This window comes from Nannospalax galili, unplaced genomic scaffold (assembly GCF_000622305.1).
Source record: "Nannospalax galili isolate Female #2095 unplaced genomic scaffold, S.galili_v1.0 scaffold188, whole genome shotgun sequence".
Taxonomy (NCBI): domain Eukaryota; kingdom Metazoa; phylum Chordata; class Mammalia; order Rodentia; family Spalacidae; genus Nannospalax; species Nannospalax galili.
Genome location: NW_008360325.1, coordinates 4,726,720 through 4,743,940, shown reverse-complemented (window position 1 = coordinate 4,743,940; position 17,221 = coordinate 4,726,720). Strand labels below are relative to the sequence as shown.

The window sequence follows — 17,221 nt, the reverse complement described above, 5'->3', positions numbered from 1 at the left end:
AGCCGCCGCCGGCCTCTGCGCCATGGCGGGGCCGTCACCGCGGCATCGCCCTCGCCCACTCTGGGACGGCGCTCCCCGCGCCGGGGCTTCGCTGGGAGGCTCGGGAACCGGGACGGCTGCTGCGTAGGCGGCTGCGGTGCGGGGCTCTCCGGGCTAGGGCGCAGCAGGCGGAGGCCCGCCCCCGGCCCAGCTCCGGGAGCCCCAGCCGCCACGCCCACCCCGGGCGGGGAGGGGGCGGGACGAGGCGGCGGAACCCCGCCTCCGAAGAGGGGGAGGAAGCATGGGGCGGGCGGAAGCTTAGCCGGCCCCCGAGATCCCCAAACCCGGTGCGGCCGGCCGGCCGGCGCCCTGCCAGAAGAGCGTTGGAGCCGCGGTCCCGCCCTCCGGCCCGTCCGATTGGGCCAGTACGGGGGTGTGCGGGAAGGGCGGGGCGCGCGCGGGGGAGGCTGCGGAGATGGTGCAGTCCATCTGCTGGGCCTCCCCGCGGTTCAAGTTTCTGCGCCGGGAGGACGCGGCCTTGGCCAATCCCAGGGCTACAGGGCGCTTTTAAAATGCAGGTACGGCTGGGGGGTGACGGGGAACGGTGGGAAAAGGTAGGGCAGGGCTTTCCTTAAAGGCGACGCGCGGAAATGCAGCTGAGCCCCCTCCCGGGCCCGCGTCCCCCGCCCTCCCTTTCTCACCCTTAATGAACAAATGCCCCCTGTGCGGGCAGCAGCTCCCGTTCCCCGCCCCCCCGCCGGGGGCACCCGAGTTCGGCGCAGTCGTAGATTGGATGAACAATAGGACTCTGACGTGGGGGGGTCGGGCAGGGCAGCTCTTTGTCCCTTTCGGTGCCACTGACCTCCTCCGCCCCCATCTCCGCCTGGGTCTCCGGCCTAAGCTCGCTGCGGGGCTGCGTTTCCGATCCTAGCTCAGAGCTGTAGCTCTAATGCGTTCCGGGAAGGCCAAGGCCTTGCCAGCATATCTTAGAGCCACATTCCCTACCCTGGTCTCCCGGCTGGAGGAGGCGAGGAAACCGGGACCTGCCCACTCCCCCCGAGCGGCGCTCAGAAGCCTGCCCTTCCACGCTCTCAACCGCTAAATCCCCGGCATTGGAGGAGACTCTGCGAAACCACTGGGAAAGGCGACGGACGGTCTCCCACCCAGGCCTTAATGCTGGGGTTCAGGGGTGCCCATCGGCCGCAGACCCTTTCCCCCACCCGCAACGGTGCGGGGCATTCGCCCCCGCCCCCGCCAGTAAGTCTGGTCCCCAAAGCGCATTTATAGCGCATCTGTGGCAAGCGGGGCAAGGGAGGGATACTCCTTCCCGCGACCCGCCAGGAGATAAGTACACACACACACCAGGGACCCGCCAGGAGATAAGTACACGCACACACACACACACACACACACACACCCGCGCACATGCACACAGGCGGGTGAGCTGTCTAGGGCCTGCATCGCGCGCTGGCGCAGCGTTGGGTGTCTGCTTTCACCTTTGCTAAACCGTTTACTGAACTACTACGTGAGCCCTCACCCCTTCCCCAGCCCGGAGGATTCGGCTGGTACTAGACTGCAGAGGCCCCTGCCCCCTGCGGGGTACTTGGCATTCTAGGAGAAGGAGAAGGGAGAAGATAACCCGGAGATGGTAGTGAGGCTGTCGCAAGCGCGGTGCAGGGAATTCAGTTGGTCAAGAAGGGAGTAGGAGGGACTTGGGCTTGGGAGCTGGGATCCCAGAGACCGAGACAAAAGTAAGGGGGAAGCTGTGCAGGTGGAGGGAACAGCTAGAGCAGAGGCCCTAGAGTTGATCTGTTTGTATCCTGTCCTGAGAAGGTGAGGAGGGGACGGTGAGATGGCTCAGGGCTAAAGGCGCCTGGGACCCAACCCGATGACCTGAGGTCAATCCCAGGGACCACACAGTGGAAGGAGCTAACTGACTCCCTCAGGTTGTCCTCCAAATGTGGCTGTGGCATGTGTATACCCACAGATTTAAAAAATGTGTTTTTGTTTTTAAGAAGGGGAGGTGAGTGTGGTGGTGCATGCCTTTGATCACAGCACTTGGGAGGCAGAGTCAGGCAGATCTCTGTGAGTTTGAGGCCAGCCTGGTCTACATAGTGAGTTCCAGGCCAGCTGGGACTACAGGGAGACCCTGTCTCAAAAAGACCATTAAAAAGGTGGGGGGAGGGCAGGCATAATGGTCCTTAATCCCAGCACTTGGGAGGCAGGGGAAGGTGGATCTCTGTAAGTTCCAGACCACCCAAATCTACATACAAACTCCCAGGCCAGCCAGAGCTACATAGTGAGAGCCTGTCTCAAAAAGGGGTTGAGCTGGGATGGGTGACAGATGAGGTCAGAGGTCAAAGGGCAAACTCCGGTGGGATCTGAGACAGCTAAAAAGCCAGAAACCAGAGCATGACTTGGCTTACCTTTTTTTAAAAAAGTATTTTATTTATTATTTTATTGTATGTGTATGCATGTGCCTGCATGTAGGTAAGTGCACCTGTATCATGCAATGTCCGCAGAGGACAGAAGAGGCTGTTGGATCCCCTGGAACTGGAGTCAAGGACAGTTGTTAGCTGCCATGTGGGTGCTGGGATTTGAACCCAGGTCTTCTGCAAGAACAGCCAGTGTTCTTAACCACTGAGCCACCTCTCCAGCCCTGGCTTACCTTTTTTAAAAATTTTATATATTTGTCTTTTGAGACAGGGTCTCCCTGTAGCCCCAGCTGGCCTGAAACTCACTACGTAGACCAGACTGACTTCAAACTTAAAGAGATCCACCTGCCTCTGCCTCTGCCTCCCAAGTGCTGGGATTAAAGGTATATACCACCATGCCCAGCTGTTTTTGTTTTTTGTTTTTTTTTAAATTATATGTGTGTGAATGTTTTGCTTACATGTATCTAAGTACACCTTTGCAGCAATTGCCTGCAGAGACTAGAAGAGAACGTGGGAGCCCCTTGAACTCAGCTCTTAACTTCTGAGCCAGCTCTCCAGCCCCTTGGCTTAGGTTTTAAGGGACTTGATCTGTCATTCTAGCCCATGTTTCAATAAGGGATAGGGGCCACACTAGGAGGCCTAGATTCAGTACTTCCTCCCCCACTTACTGAGAAGGGGGGATAGGAAAAGGAGCCCCAGGGGTGCTGAGGCCTACCACACAGCAGGTGTGAATCAGCTGAGTGGAGGGGGCTAGTGCTCTGCCAGTCCAGCCCAGCCCAGTTTGGATTTAGAAAGGGAAGGGAAAAAAAGAACTGGGGCTGGGCATGGTAGCTCATGCCCTCAGAGATGGAGGTCAGCCTGGTCTACATAGTGAGTTCCAGGCCAGCTGGGGCTATAAGGAAACCATGTCTCAAAAAGACCAAAAAAAGGGAATAGAAGAAGAGGAAGAAGAAGAAAAAAGGAGGGAGGGAGGGAAAGAAGGAAGGGAGGGAGGAAGGAAGGAGGGAAGGAAGGAAGGGAAGGAGAGAGGGGAGGGAAGGAAGGAAGGGAAGGAGGGAGGAGGGAGGGGAGGGAGGGAAGGAAGGAAGGAAGGAAGGAAGGAAGGAAGGAAGGAAGGAAGGAAGGAAGGGGCTTACAGCTTATGCCTAGGGAAACTGCAGATCTGTTTTCACCCCCAGGAAACAAGATTAACAAGCTCCCTGGAGGCTCCCTACAGAGCAAAGACCTCCTGTTGGGGAGTTGCTCTTGGGAGACTGTGGGATGAACAGAGCACACATCAGGGGACACCTCTGCTCACCAGGGAAGTTGCTGAGACAATCCAATTTGTACTGTGCTTTGCGCAAAGCCACTTCTCTCGGGTGGCATTCCTGTGGCCTACAATCTCTGTCCACTATCTTCCAGGGTGACAGCTTCAGTTGTGAAAAATGAAACCTCCATCCAAGCTGGACTTGTTTACATTTACACACTGTGTAGGCTGGAAATCTTTCTCTAAGACCATAACATCCTCCCAGGAGAGCCCAGGCAAAGTGCTAGTGGGTGGGTGGTGTTGCTGGATGGCTTGAGGGAGGCTTTTCTCTGCTTCCCACCGCTGCACATGCTTGGACAGAAGAGGATGCCAGGCCTGAACTGGCATCCTAAAGCCAGAAGGGACCTCCAAAACAGAGGCACTGTATCACCTAGAACACTCGGAGTCCAGCATGGCCAAGATCCTGAAAGGTCATGGTGACATAGTTTGTCCAACAAGCCAGCCACAGAGATGCCTGAGTGGTTCAGATCCCAGCACCCTCATTAGATTGCTCACAGTTGCCTGTAACTCTAGCTCCTGGGCTTCTGAGAGCACCCCCTCATGTGGCAGACGCTGACAAAGACACATGTTTTAAAAAAATCCAGGAGCTAAACCGGGTGTGGTGGCGCAGCCTGGTCTACATAGTGAGTTCCAGACAGCTGGGGCTACAGGGAGACTCTGTCTCAAAAAGACCAAAAAATAAAAAAAAAAATCCAGGAGCTAGAGAGATGGCTCAGCGGTTAAGAACACTGGTTGTTCTTGCAGAAGACCTGGGTTTGAATCCCAGCACCCACATGGGAGCTAACAACTGTCCATAACTCCAGTTCCAGGGGATCCGACAGCCTCTTCTGTCCTCCGCAGGCATTGCACGACACAGGTGTGCTTACCTACATGCAGGCAAGACATGCACACACATAAAATAAAAATAAATTTAAAGCCAGGTGTGGTGGCGCACGCCTTTAATCCAGCACTTGGGAGGCAGAGGCAGGCAGATCTCTGTGAGTTCAAGGCCAGCCTGGTCTACAGTGAGTTCCAGGACAGCTGGGGCTACAGGGAGACCCTGTCTCAAAAAAGAAAAAGATAAATAAAAATAAATTTTTTAAAAAATCCATAACACATCACCAGCTCTAACAGTCCTTGTCAAGATGCCCAGTAAAAGCAGTTGTTAATCTTAAAAATAAGAGACTCACCACCACCTGGGTAGGGGGCTGTGAGCTATGCAGATGTTTTTAAGAGCCTGCGGGGGCTCCAAACCAGTAAGCAAGACCATGACAAAACAGTCCAAAATACAGGCTCTGTGGGAAGAGGTGGTAATGTAAGAGCCCTGGAGGCAGGCAGGTGGCCCCCACATACACTGCTAGAGAAAGGCTCTTATTCCTCTCTGTGCTTGAGGTCCTGAGCACAGACCCCAGCTTTAGCAGCCCTAGCTGTTTGCGAGTGAATGCTTGACCCTCTGGGGCATGACCCATTGAGTCTGAGGCCTTCATTTTAGAGATGAGAAAACTGGGACCTGAAAAGGAAATACATTGTCCAAGGTCATTTTCATTCATTAGTTTACAGAACACACAAATATGCTCCATTAATACAGGCAGTGCTGTGCATTCCATAAGTAAGTACAACCAAAGAGCCAAAATCACCTGGAGTTTCCAGGACCCTGAGAAAAGCTTTCCTGGAGGAGCTGAACCGTGAAGGCCAAGGGGGAATTGGCAGACTGCAGTGGGGAAAATGCTCCAGCTAGAAGAAGCAGAAGCAAAGGCCCAGGTAAATCATGGTGAAAGCTGTTTAGAGGCTCAGGCATGTGCCTGGGCATGGAGAGAAGAGTTCAGGCAATGGAGCTGAGCAAAGGAGACTTTGAGTTAGCATGGTCCTCCCTGGGGCTCTAGAGTCAATAACACAACAGTAAAAATAACCAACGTGGATGACATCTTCCCCACAGCTGCATAGACCGAGTGCTCCTCCTCCTCCTCCAGTTAACCTTCTGCACTGTAACTGTGTACTTTTAGCACCTCCTGAAACCATGCACAGCTTGGGCAGAAATAGGACTGGGACCAAGGTGTAAGATGGAGTGACTGGAATCTCAGGAAGTTCTAATTCCTTCCCCAACCCCTCCTCCTCCTATGACAGCATGTCAACAGGACTCGTCTTGAGGGTCTCTTGCTGGTAGGCACAGCTGCTGTGATGAAGACATCAGCTGTTATGCTTGGTGTAATGATGTTCTACAACAGGGTCTGCCTAGAGCTGAAGTTCCAGGCCCCAGATGCGGTCTTTGAACCTGGCTGTGTATCTCTGGCAGCTGCAACTTCTGCAGGAGGCATCTTGGGTCACACCTGCCCAGGCCTGCAGCTGCCAGATGTTCCATATGCCAGACCTCAGGTGCTGCCTCAAGCCCAGAGTCTACAACTAGCTGTCCACCCAGGCCCCACCCACTGCAGAGATCTGAGATCGAGCTCCTCTGCTGTCTGAATATTTCATGCAGCGAGGATGGAATAAAAGTGAAGACCTTAATTGTTAATGTGACTTCTGCTGGCTGCAGGCCCAGCCCTCCCAGGCCCCTCCTGTTTGAAATAGCAACAGTGATCACACTAACTCCTGGGGAACCCCAGGCTTGTGACCTGTACTGGGTGAGGCTGGATTGGAAAGGAGTTTACCTCTGACCCCCAGCTGGCCAGAAAGAAGTGACGCAAGGATAACAGCCAGTCTGTGAGGCCCAGTGTTTTGCTCACCACTCTGCCTAGTTCCCACTCAGCGTAGGGCCTGGGAACCAGGCAAATGTTGTTTGAATGAAAGAACAATGGAGAAAGAAAAATCCTGAACTTTGCATCTGTGTCTCTAGCTTTACACTTACCAGCAGGGTGATCCGTCTCCTGTGCCTCTAGATGGAATGTTTCCTCTTCCCTACAGGATGAGAGATACTCAAGGCACACCAGAAGGCAGGCTCAAACCTGAAGCCACTTAGTGAGACAGGTGGGTGTTACTCACCTAGGGAAGGGGTAGGTGCTGGGGGTGGGAGTAATGCTCCAGGGCCTAGACAGATGGAGAGTTTGTAAGACTCTGAAAACCTGCACAGTGAGCTGGACCCTCAGCCAAGAGCAGCCAGATGGAGAGTTTGTAAGACTCTGAAAACCTGCACAGTGAGCTGGACCCTCAGCCAAGAGCAGCCTCACCCCACCTAAGCCCAACACCAGGACCACAATGCAACGAAGCAACTCCATCCTGATATTCAGAGCCCCATGAGAGCAAATCAGGGCCCAAAGGTGACAGGGTGACAAGTCAGCCATGAAGGTCTCAGCCCTGGAAGGTTTGTAAAATGGAGGCAGGCCCCACTCAGATCAATGCCACCAGAATATCTGGGAATTATGATTCTATCAGCAAGGGCTGGGAAGCTCTAGCCAGGTGACCCTCTTGTTTCTTGGTATCAGGCAAAGCTAGAAGGAGATACCCCCAGGTGTGTGGGGCATGGCCTCCCTAAGTGCCTGGAGTTAGAGATTATCCTCTAAAGATGTCCAGGTTCCCTCAGGTAGTCCCCAGATGTGCCGCTAGAATGCATATATCTAGCAACAGGAGGGACTTGCTGAAGTTCATGCAGTGTTCGCACAGTGTCTGTTTGCTGTTCCCCATAGCTAATGGAGTGAAATGAAAGGAAGTAAAAGATATAGTAACAAAAGAATCATATGTTTTCCAAGATTCATGCATATGAGTGCTTTGTCTGCGTGTATGTAAGCACACCATGTGTGCAGTGTCTCCAGGGGGCCACAAGAAGGCATCAGATCCTCCAGCACTGGAGTTATGGACAGTTGTAAACTGCCATGTGGATGCTGGGATCCAAACCCAGTTCCTCTGCAAGTGCAGCAAGCACTTTTGACCACTGAACCATGTCTTTGGCACCCATAATTTTTAAAAAATATTTTATTTATTATTTTTATTTTATGTGTACGAGTGTATTGCTTGCATGTGTGTGAGTGCACCCGTGTCCTGCAATGCCACAGAGGTCAGAAGAAGGCTTCAGATTCCCCTGGAACTGGAGTTAAGACAGTTCACAGCTGCCATGTGGGTGCTGGGAATGGAACCCAGGTCCTCTACAAGAGCAATCAGTGTTCTTAACCACTGAGCCATCTCTCTAGCCCCCAAGCACCCATAGTTTTTTTTAAGATATGTGTTTTTGTTTGTGTATGTAAGTGTGCCTGCATGTCCATATGTGGAACACATGTATGCAGGTGCCTCGGAGGTCAGAAGAGGACATTGGATCCCCTGGAATTAGAGTTACAAGTAGTTGTGATGTGGGTCCTGGGAATTGAACTCAGGTCCTCTGGAAGAACAATACATGTTCTTAACTACTGGGCCATCTCTCCAGCCCCCCATATTTAGTTTTTAATGTCTTTTTTAAAAACTCCATTTATTTATTGTGTGTTGTATATTGTGCACAAGCCCATGTGCCACACAGCACACATGCGGGTCAGAAGACAACTTGCAGGAGTTGGTTTTCTCTTTCCACAGTACGACAGATGGGTCTCAGGGATTGGATTCAGGTCATCAGGTTTAACAGTAAGTAGCTTTATACACTGAGCCATCTCACTGACTCTTTTCATTTTTTAAAAAGTGAGCAGGGCTGGAGATGTGGCTCCATTGGTAGAACACTTGTCTCACATATACAAAGCTCCTGGGTTCAAATCCTAGCACCATATAAACTGTGCATGGGAGTCAATACATGTAAGCCCGGCACTCCAGAGGTCAAAGAATTAGAAGTTCAAGGTCATTCTGGACTACATAGGGAGTTGAGGCCAGCTTGAGATACATGAGACCCTGTCACAAAACAAGAAAAAAAAAAAAACCAAGTTATCTCCCAAGTAGCCTTTCTCTAAAATTAGGAATGTGGGCCAGGTATGATAACCACACCTATGATCCCAGCCCTCAAAGGCAAGATCACTGCAAATTCCAGGGTAGGCTATCTACAGAGTGAGAACCTATCTGAAAAATAAAATAATAGAAATTTGGCTGGAGTGTGACTCAATGACATAGCCCTTGCCTAACATTCACCAGGCCCTGGGTTTCGTCCCCAGCACATGTGCATACAGACAGGGGCAGGGGAGAATCAAGCCAAGAAACAAGGGGATATGAAACTCATGAAATGGGTCCGAAGATGAGGGCTCTGCAACCAGGGCAGATGCGTCAGTGGAGGGTCTGAGGTTCTGGGGAGAACTGCCCAGGAAAAGAGCACACTAATGAGTTTAGTGAAAAATCCAAAGAAAACCAGTCCAATTATGAAACCCCAGGTTAAACCCAGATCTGGTCCATGGAATGAAGACCAGTCACAGGGCAGCTCATAACTTAGCTGACCATAAACTTAACATAGTATAACATACAAACATTAATTTAACCAAAAATCTCAAGTGCACTGCGAGGGTGTGGAGGGGATAGCATGGGGAGGGAGACCACAAAAAAACCTCTATTTCCACAAGAGAGAGGTGGCAGGTGACCTGTGATGCTGGACAGACACAGAAGAACAGTGGGTGCATTGTTTTCAGATACTCAAATACAGCCCGAAGAACCAGTTGCCACCTGAGGGAAGGAAGCAGGAGAGGAGACAGGGGGCTTTAGTGCTGGGTTTTTGGGGGAGGGAAGCATTGAGACAGGGTCTCATCATGCAGCCCTGGCTGACCTGGAACTCACTATGTAGGCCAGGCTGGCCTCCTATCACAGACATCAGCCTGCCTCTGCCTCCCAAGTCATGGGATTAAAAGTGAGCATCACCACTACGCTTGGCATAGTGTTGATGTTTTTAAGGTCATAATTTCATTCTTGAAACTCTGTGTACATGTTTTAAAACAAAATAAATATAAAAAGCCTAACACTGGACCTTCCCCTTTCCAGCATCTTGGTGCTGGTGGAAGCCTTCTGGGAACAGGACTTCTAAAAGGCAAACATGTCTGGAAGGCTGTGGTACAAGGACACTTTTGCTGGCTATCAGCACGGTCTCTGGAATCAAGGAGAGCATACAACTCTTCTTAAAATCAAAGGTGTTTATGCCTGAGATGAAACTGAATTCTACTTAGGCAAGAGATGAGCTTATGCGTATAAAGCAAAGAACAACACAGTGGCTCTTGGTGGCAAACCAAACAAACCAGAGTAATCTGGGGAAAGGCAGCCCTGGCCCATGGAAACAGTGGTGTGGTTTGTGCTGAATTCCAAAGCAACCTTCCCGCAAAGGCCACTGGACACAGAAACCATGTGATACTGGACCCCTGCAGATTGAAACTAATGGAAAGTAAATAAAAGTGGATTTGGGGAGGGGGAGCCTGGCATTGGCTGGCTTATGGACACTGGAATCTGGGAGACCACAGAACAGTCAGCTGCCTTGAAAATGTGAGGAAAAAGGATTCCTGTCTGGATTCTATGCTCCTGGAAAAGATCAGTCTAAGTAGAAGACAAAACACAAACATTTTCAGAGATGCAAGGACTCACCCACCCCCAAGAAAACACCCCTTCTAGGAAGCTTTTGGAATGCATCTCCACTGGGAGTTGAGAGTCTGAAGAAATGGGCACCCAGGAGGGAGGTCATTGCAGAGGCAAGCAGAGGAGCCCCAGAAGGTGGGGGTGAGGAGTGGGGAGTAGATCATATTAGATCAGATAGCACAGAACATTCAGCAATACCATCGCTAGGCTTAGCAAAACAGATCAGATAAAAAGATACATAAATACCTTAAAAGTTAAATAATGCATCAACTCCAAAGTATAAACAAACCGAACCGTACAGGAAACTGTTCCTGGCCATTTCAGGACTTCCATGGAATAACATTCCCTAATCATAACCCCCTGGGCAGTGGCTGTGAAAGCAAGAAAGCCCTCCAAGGAGGTGGGGTACAGGGGAGGTGGGAGGGAGCTTGCAGCTAGATCTGCAGGATAGGAAGGCCTTGGAAATGCCTGCAATAGAACAACCCAAAGCAAATCCATGTGCATCTATAAAACAAATTGTATATATAATAAGTTATATATAAAACATTGTGCATGCGTGTACGTGCGTGTGTGTGTGTGTGTTTCAGCACTAGGCCCCGAGTTCAGGGCCTCATGCAAGTACTCTACCACTGAGCTTATATCCACAGCCATTTTTGTTTTGAGACAGGCTACTAGCCCAGGTTGGTTGAACTTTTGATCTTCCTGCTTCAGTCCCTTAAGTGTTGAGATTACAGGCCTGCCTGCACCACTATGTCCAGCTACATGACAGTCTTTCTGTGTTCTTTTTTTTATGGTGCTAGCAATTGAACCCATGACTTTGGGCACACTAGGCAAGTTATCTACTACTGAGCTACACCTTCAACCCTATATATACATAATTTATACAAATTATATTTAACATTCATTGTATACATGTGTATATAAAACATGTAATTTATTCAACTAAAAAAATTTAGTTCTGGTCTTTGGCGTGTGAACCATAGGAGAACTAGGGATATTCTACAACAGGAGGCCCTAGACCTGACCCTCAATTGGTATACCAAGCCACTGGGCTGGAGGGTGCCCTCACCTGGCCAGCCATGTGCAGCTGGCTACTCCCTGGGCTGGCCTACCACCCAACAGACCTAAGAAAGCAAAGCTATGCACAAGTGCATCCCTGTGAGAGTTGTTGATGACAGTCCAGCCCTGGAAATACCCAGCAGCAGGGAAGCTGGGGCTCAGGTGGGTGTCTGGGCACCTGCAACAGGCCCCTCCCACCACAGGTGCACCTGTGGGTGAAACTGGCAGAGGATGCACCTCAGATCAAGGCTCGAAGCTGGAGATTCGGAGCTGAGGTTGCCCTGCCTGGTCCAGGTACTCTCAGAATGTGGCCAGTTTCGTTTTCCTCATATTTAGTTGCACATCCCACCTGTCATCTGTTGGAGGGGCATTTCACCAGGCAGGTAGGGGTGAGCAGTCGAGGGCGGGTGCCCCAGCTACCAAGGAAGGACTAGCACCTGCTAGGGCCACATGAAGGCATAGAGCCCTGGGATTCCATCCTGGAAGTCTGAGGTTGGTCAAGGCAGTGGGCAGGCTGCCTAGTGGACAGGTGGAAGGACCACCAGGTCCGAGAAGCACCATCCTGACCCCGTTCCTGCAGTACATACACAAATGTTAGGCTCCAATGGGAAGGGAGCTGTCCCAGGAGGACAACCTGGCTGTTCTTTCCACTGTGGTGGTCAGCACAGTGCAGAGGCAATGGTTCTGAAATCCCTCCTGCCACACAGCCAGCCAGCTGGATACAAACACCTGCAAGATGTCCTCACTGCTCCACACACTTCTCTGAAAACTAATGGCTCCAGCAAGAACTTGGCCTCTACTTTCTCTGGAACTTAGCCCAGCTGCTTGTTTTAGGTGTACCCTGGCCACGAGGGCCCTCTGCCAACTCCTGGACTTGATGTGGGCACAGCAGAGGTCCAGACACCCCAGGAACACACCCCTGCTCTTGGCTTGATATCCTTGCTGGAATATCATGTTGGCCTTGCCCAGCTCCCAGGCATCAGAGTGTCCTCAGAGTGGCCTGGAGATGGGTTGGGGGAAGGGAGACACAGGATCTTGTAACTGGTGACAGTGCCTCACCCAGACAGACAAGCCCTGATTCTAGGTCCATTTTACAGATACTACAGCTAAGATGCAGTGTTGGAATAAACACATTCTAGAAACTGATTTAAGCAGGGCTGTCACACCTATGGGGAGAAGTCAAGCGAATAGCTGAGTGGCCAATCCCTAGATCAGAGATAGGTATGTTTGCCAGGGATAGAGCGTGTTTAGCTGGGATGTGGAAGTTCAAGAACCAGAGTGACGAAGTCAGGATCCTTTCACCATACCAGCAATTCTCCCCATGCGTCACAACCCCGTGACTGGCAAGCCTGCGGAAGTCTTGACAGCTCCCCTGCTGCTGGGTGAGGGGGCATTTCCAGGGCTGGACTTTCGTAAATAACTCCCACAGTGACATGCTTGTGCACAGATGTGCTTTCCTGTTAAGATCGCTTCATTGGGATGAGTTCCCAGAAGGGAAGGAATGGCCATCTTCCCACTCCTCGTCAACATCCCTCAGAGTCTGTGCCTTGGGATGAAGATCTGGCCTCCAGAAGCAGCAACTGGCTAATCCTGCCTGGCCCTTCCAGAGGAAAATGACAGATCTCGCCCTTTCCCGTAGGAGCTAATTACCGGCTCAGCACGTCCATGGCTGTCAGAGTGATGAGGACCCAGGTGACTCAATGCCATCTTTTAGGACCCCGCCCAGATTGCTTAGCTAGGCTGTGATGGATTTTTCTTCGTGGAAGTCACAGGAAGCAGGAAAACTGTCCTGCAGCTCCCCAGGGAGGCAGGACTGTCAGCAGCTTCCAGGGAGGCCAGAAAGGAGAGTGGGGACCCAGTGGCAGATAATCCCTCTCTCCTTTAGACAATGGAGGGCTACTGCCTCCCCAGTACCACCCCTGCCCCTCAGCTGGATAGGAATAGCAGGCCCAAGGCTAGGGAGGCCACTGCCCAGACTTGGAATACTACAAAGAATGGTTCCCATCCCAACTTATGCCCGGGTCAGGGTCCCAGCTAGATCCCAGAGCTGAGAGGCATGGGGTCAGGGAAGGGTACTCAGTGTGCCCACCCCAAGGCAGCCTGTTCTTTCAATCCATGAAATATGCCTTTGGATGGTTGCTACTTAGGGGAAGGGTCCCCACAGAGGGAGAGGTGAGAGAAGGCAGGACAGAGGAGCTGTGAAGGTCACCTTAATGGGCACTGGCCTCCAGTTCCTCAAAGGAAGGGGGCACTCAGCATTCCTGGACCCTGGACAGGTGACTGGCTCCCTTTACCTGCTGAGGAGACAAGGGTAGGGTCTGAGGTAGAGGTCACCCTCTAGAGTCATCTGCAGGGTGTCATGGGCATGTTTCCCTGAAAACAGGAACTGTGGGGAGATGGGCCCTGTAAGGCTAGCCTTTGGGGGTTCAACAGGTCCAACTGAGCCAGCCCAAACAGCTTCCCCCATGAGACTTGAATCTTCTGAGGGCAAAGCCAGTGTCTGCCTTTCCAGATGGGATGTTCCTTGTCGCTGGTGAGGGGCCTTTCAATGTGGACCGACTCACGAGGGACCAGGAAGGGCTGGCTCTGAGAGCCTTTCTGTAGGCAGAGGGTTCACTCTGTCTTTACTTAACCAATATTTACCTTGCTTTGTGGATCACACCCACTTTGTAGCTGAGGAAACTGAGACACAGGCTCTAAGACGCTCCTTACTAAGTGCCTGTTACATGTCAGGTCTCCTCAGCACCACCTGTCTACCTTCATCCAGTTCTAGACATTATGGTCTATCCCAGGCACAGATGGCTGCCCTCTGTCCTCTCTCACAAAAAGGGGCTGCCCACCCAAGGCTACCCTTCATCTGGAGGTAGCCCACTCTGGTTTGGAGGCAGCTGGAATGACCACTCTTGGGTGGGACTGGGGGACTTTATGTGGATGGGCTGGACCAACCCCAGCTGCTGTGAGTTTCTTGGCAACCTCCCAGATCTGGGAAGTGCAGAGGTGGGTGCTGGATGCTTCTTTAAGGAGTCTAGGCCATAATCCTGATGATTTGGGACATCTATCCAGGAACTGACCACAGGCATTCTTAAAGAATTTTTTTAATTAAAAAAAAATTTTATGTGTATGGGTGTTTTGCCTATATACATGTAAGTGCACACATGTTGTGCAAAGCCCATGGAGGCTAGGAAAGGGCATTAGATCCTCTGGAACTGGAGTTAACAGAAGGTTGTTAGCCACCATGAAGGTGCTGGGAAATAAACCTTGGTCCTCTGCAAGATCAGTCAGTGCTCTTAACCACTGAGCCATCTCTCCAGTCCAAATAATTTTCTTTTTAAACTTTTCTCTAGCATGTATTTGTTTATTTGTTTAGTGTGTCTGTGTGGATGCATGTACTATGACACAGTGGAGATCAGAGGACAGCTTGCAGGAATCGGTTCTCTTCTACCATGTGGGTTTCAGGGATGGGATTTAGGTGGTCATTCAAGGCAGCAAACACCTTTCCCACTGAACATCTCGCTGCCCCCCATTCTTAGGGAATGTTGTGTGGCCCAGAACACAGGTCTCCCTACCTTAGGCTCAAGAGATTCACCTTTTAAAGACAATTTGGAACAGTGGGGGAAACCCTTGGCAGCCGGATGCAAGTTATTCTTACCCTTCCCATGATTTTTCCATTGTTCCTTTCAGTCCCTTTTTATGCGTGCTGAGGTTCCTGGACGTGGAGTGTGCTCTAAAGGTGTTGCCACTGGCACACCTGATAAGCAAGCCTCCAGTGGTGAGGCTGCTTGACTGAAATGGGAGGACCAGAGGCAGAAACCTGCGGCCCCGCCTTAGAGCCTTGCCTACTTATCTAAGCTGCTCTGATCTGCAAAATGTGGTCTGTGGGTCACTCTGTCCAGGGGTCATAGCCTCTTCTAAATGCCCACAGTGTCCATCCTGTCTAAAGGACAGCATGAAGAGCCTGCTTCCTAGATGCCTCCCAAATCATGGCTCCATTTGTCTACCTACCTGCCTGATCCACCTTCTGTCCTGGAGTCCTGAGGAACCTTAGCGCTCAGCCCTGCAGAGGCAGCGCTGTACTTTTGAAAGACCCAAGATCAAGATCAGCAAGGCTTGAAAAAATGATTGCACCTGTCTGAGCCTCAGTTTCCTCTTTTATGAAATGAAGATCCTTAAAGGGCAGCAGTACAGACACAGGCCCCATGCGTGAAGGGCTCCGCATGCTGAGTGAATGGTGTGAAAGAAAAAACAATTCACAAAAAGAAAAAAGAAGAATGATTTAATGACACTTGTCAAATCACTGAAAGGACTTTTTGCTCAGGACCATGACAGTAGGTATGGGATCATGGCAACAGGGTCTGACAGTGGAAGAGAGAGATTGAACAAATACAACATGGGCAGTAGGGGCTTAGGGTGAGGGTCAGTGGGTGGAAAATTACCAGAAGGAACCTGCAGAGGCCAGGGGGATTCTGGCCAAACCGACTTAACAAGATTGTTGCTAAAGACAGGCCAGAGTGACCTATCCTACCCTGCGGGGCAGTGGAGGACGGGGAGTGGATCAGATCCAGATCCACACCATGATTGGATATGAAGGCCCGGGTGTAGGCTTCTGCTAATTTGACTACAGATTCTTTGCTGAGAAAGCAAAGCAAGAGCCCAGATGAGCCTAGGAAAAGATCCCAGAACCTACTAAAAATTGACTAGGCAAAGAATCTGATTGTCAACAAGCATGGTGCCTGTGCTCAGGTTCACAGCCTATCTGGGAGTGAAGGAGACGGCAGAGTGCCACCAGCAAGGCCAGCTGCTATGGCAACCTCTGGGGGACAATGATTCCCATTGGGAAGTTTGGAGGGCTTCACTGAAGAGATGCGGGTGCAGGGTGCAGGGTGCAGAGCCTGAAGGGGGCTCTCCATTTCCAGAGGTGGGGAGCAGGGATGGCATGGTGAAGAAGGCCAAGCGTGAGTGTGCTGAGTTTCCTACAGCCCTGCCAGGACTGGTTTTTATCATTTTAATGATGGTGTGATTTAATAGGGATGTGAGCCACCACAGGCAGCCTCATCCTGCATTTCTGTGGAAGGCCATTACCCTTTAAGGCCACTCTGAGAGAAGCATAATTCCTCATGGTACAAATCCAGGGAAACCATTGCCCTTCAACTTGAGATTATGAAATGAGCTCAGCCCAGGAGAATTTGGGTGACTTTGGGGAAGTGCACGTGGAAAGAGCAGAGTGGGGAGGAGAGGAGGGCAGAAAATCTAGGCATGCCATGGGCAGGCAGTGTCCTCCTCTCTGGGCCCGATGTTCCCAAGATTTGCCCATGGAGAGCTTTTCTCAGCTGCCCTTCCTGGTGCAACATGCTCTCCTGGAATTCCAAAATCCATGGCCCCGAAGGCACAAGGGTCTCTATTATACATAAAACAACAGAAGGAAACAGTTTCCCAGACAGCTGGGAAGTTACTCATATGAATTTACAATGTAGCAGCATGCACAAGACCCATCCATGCAAGCTCAGGCCAGACAAAAACCCAGCTTAGAAGTGGGGAATCGGCTGAAAAACTCCAACCTTAGCGGAGGAACTATTGGCAACTGATCACTGCTGGGAGAGGGAGAGTCGGTTTTCTTTCAGGGTGTGATGCTAGATAGGCTGACCAGGCTCCAGTGGATGGACGCACACTGAAGGACATTTGGGGACACAAACTTGACTCGATAGGCCTTAACATGTACGACAGAGTACGTGAAATCTGGTGGGGGGGAGGCTGTAAGAGGGGCCCAGATAGGGGAGGGGGCCTAAATATGATTGTATGAAATTTTCAAAAATTCAGTTAAAATATTTAAAAGACATTAAACAAATAAAATATTTAACATACTTAGGATTGAACCAAGGGCTTCGTAAATGTTAGTTAGTCAAGGGACTATCACTGAGCTACAGGTCCACCACTATAATCTTTCTCTTTTTTTTTTTAAAAAAAAGGGCCTCAAGTAGCACAGGCTGGCCTCAAACTCTCTGTGTAGCCAGGGATG

At 51.0% G+C, this 17,221-nt stretch overlaps 1 pseudogene; it reads left to right on the top strand.

Annotated features, from left to right (window-relative positions):
* Positions 1–413: 413 nt before the first annotated feature.
* On the top strand, positions 414–10,805 carry LOC108490316 (annotated as a pseudogene).
* The last annotated feature ends 6,416 nt before the right edge of the window (positions 10,806–17,221 follow it).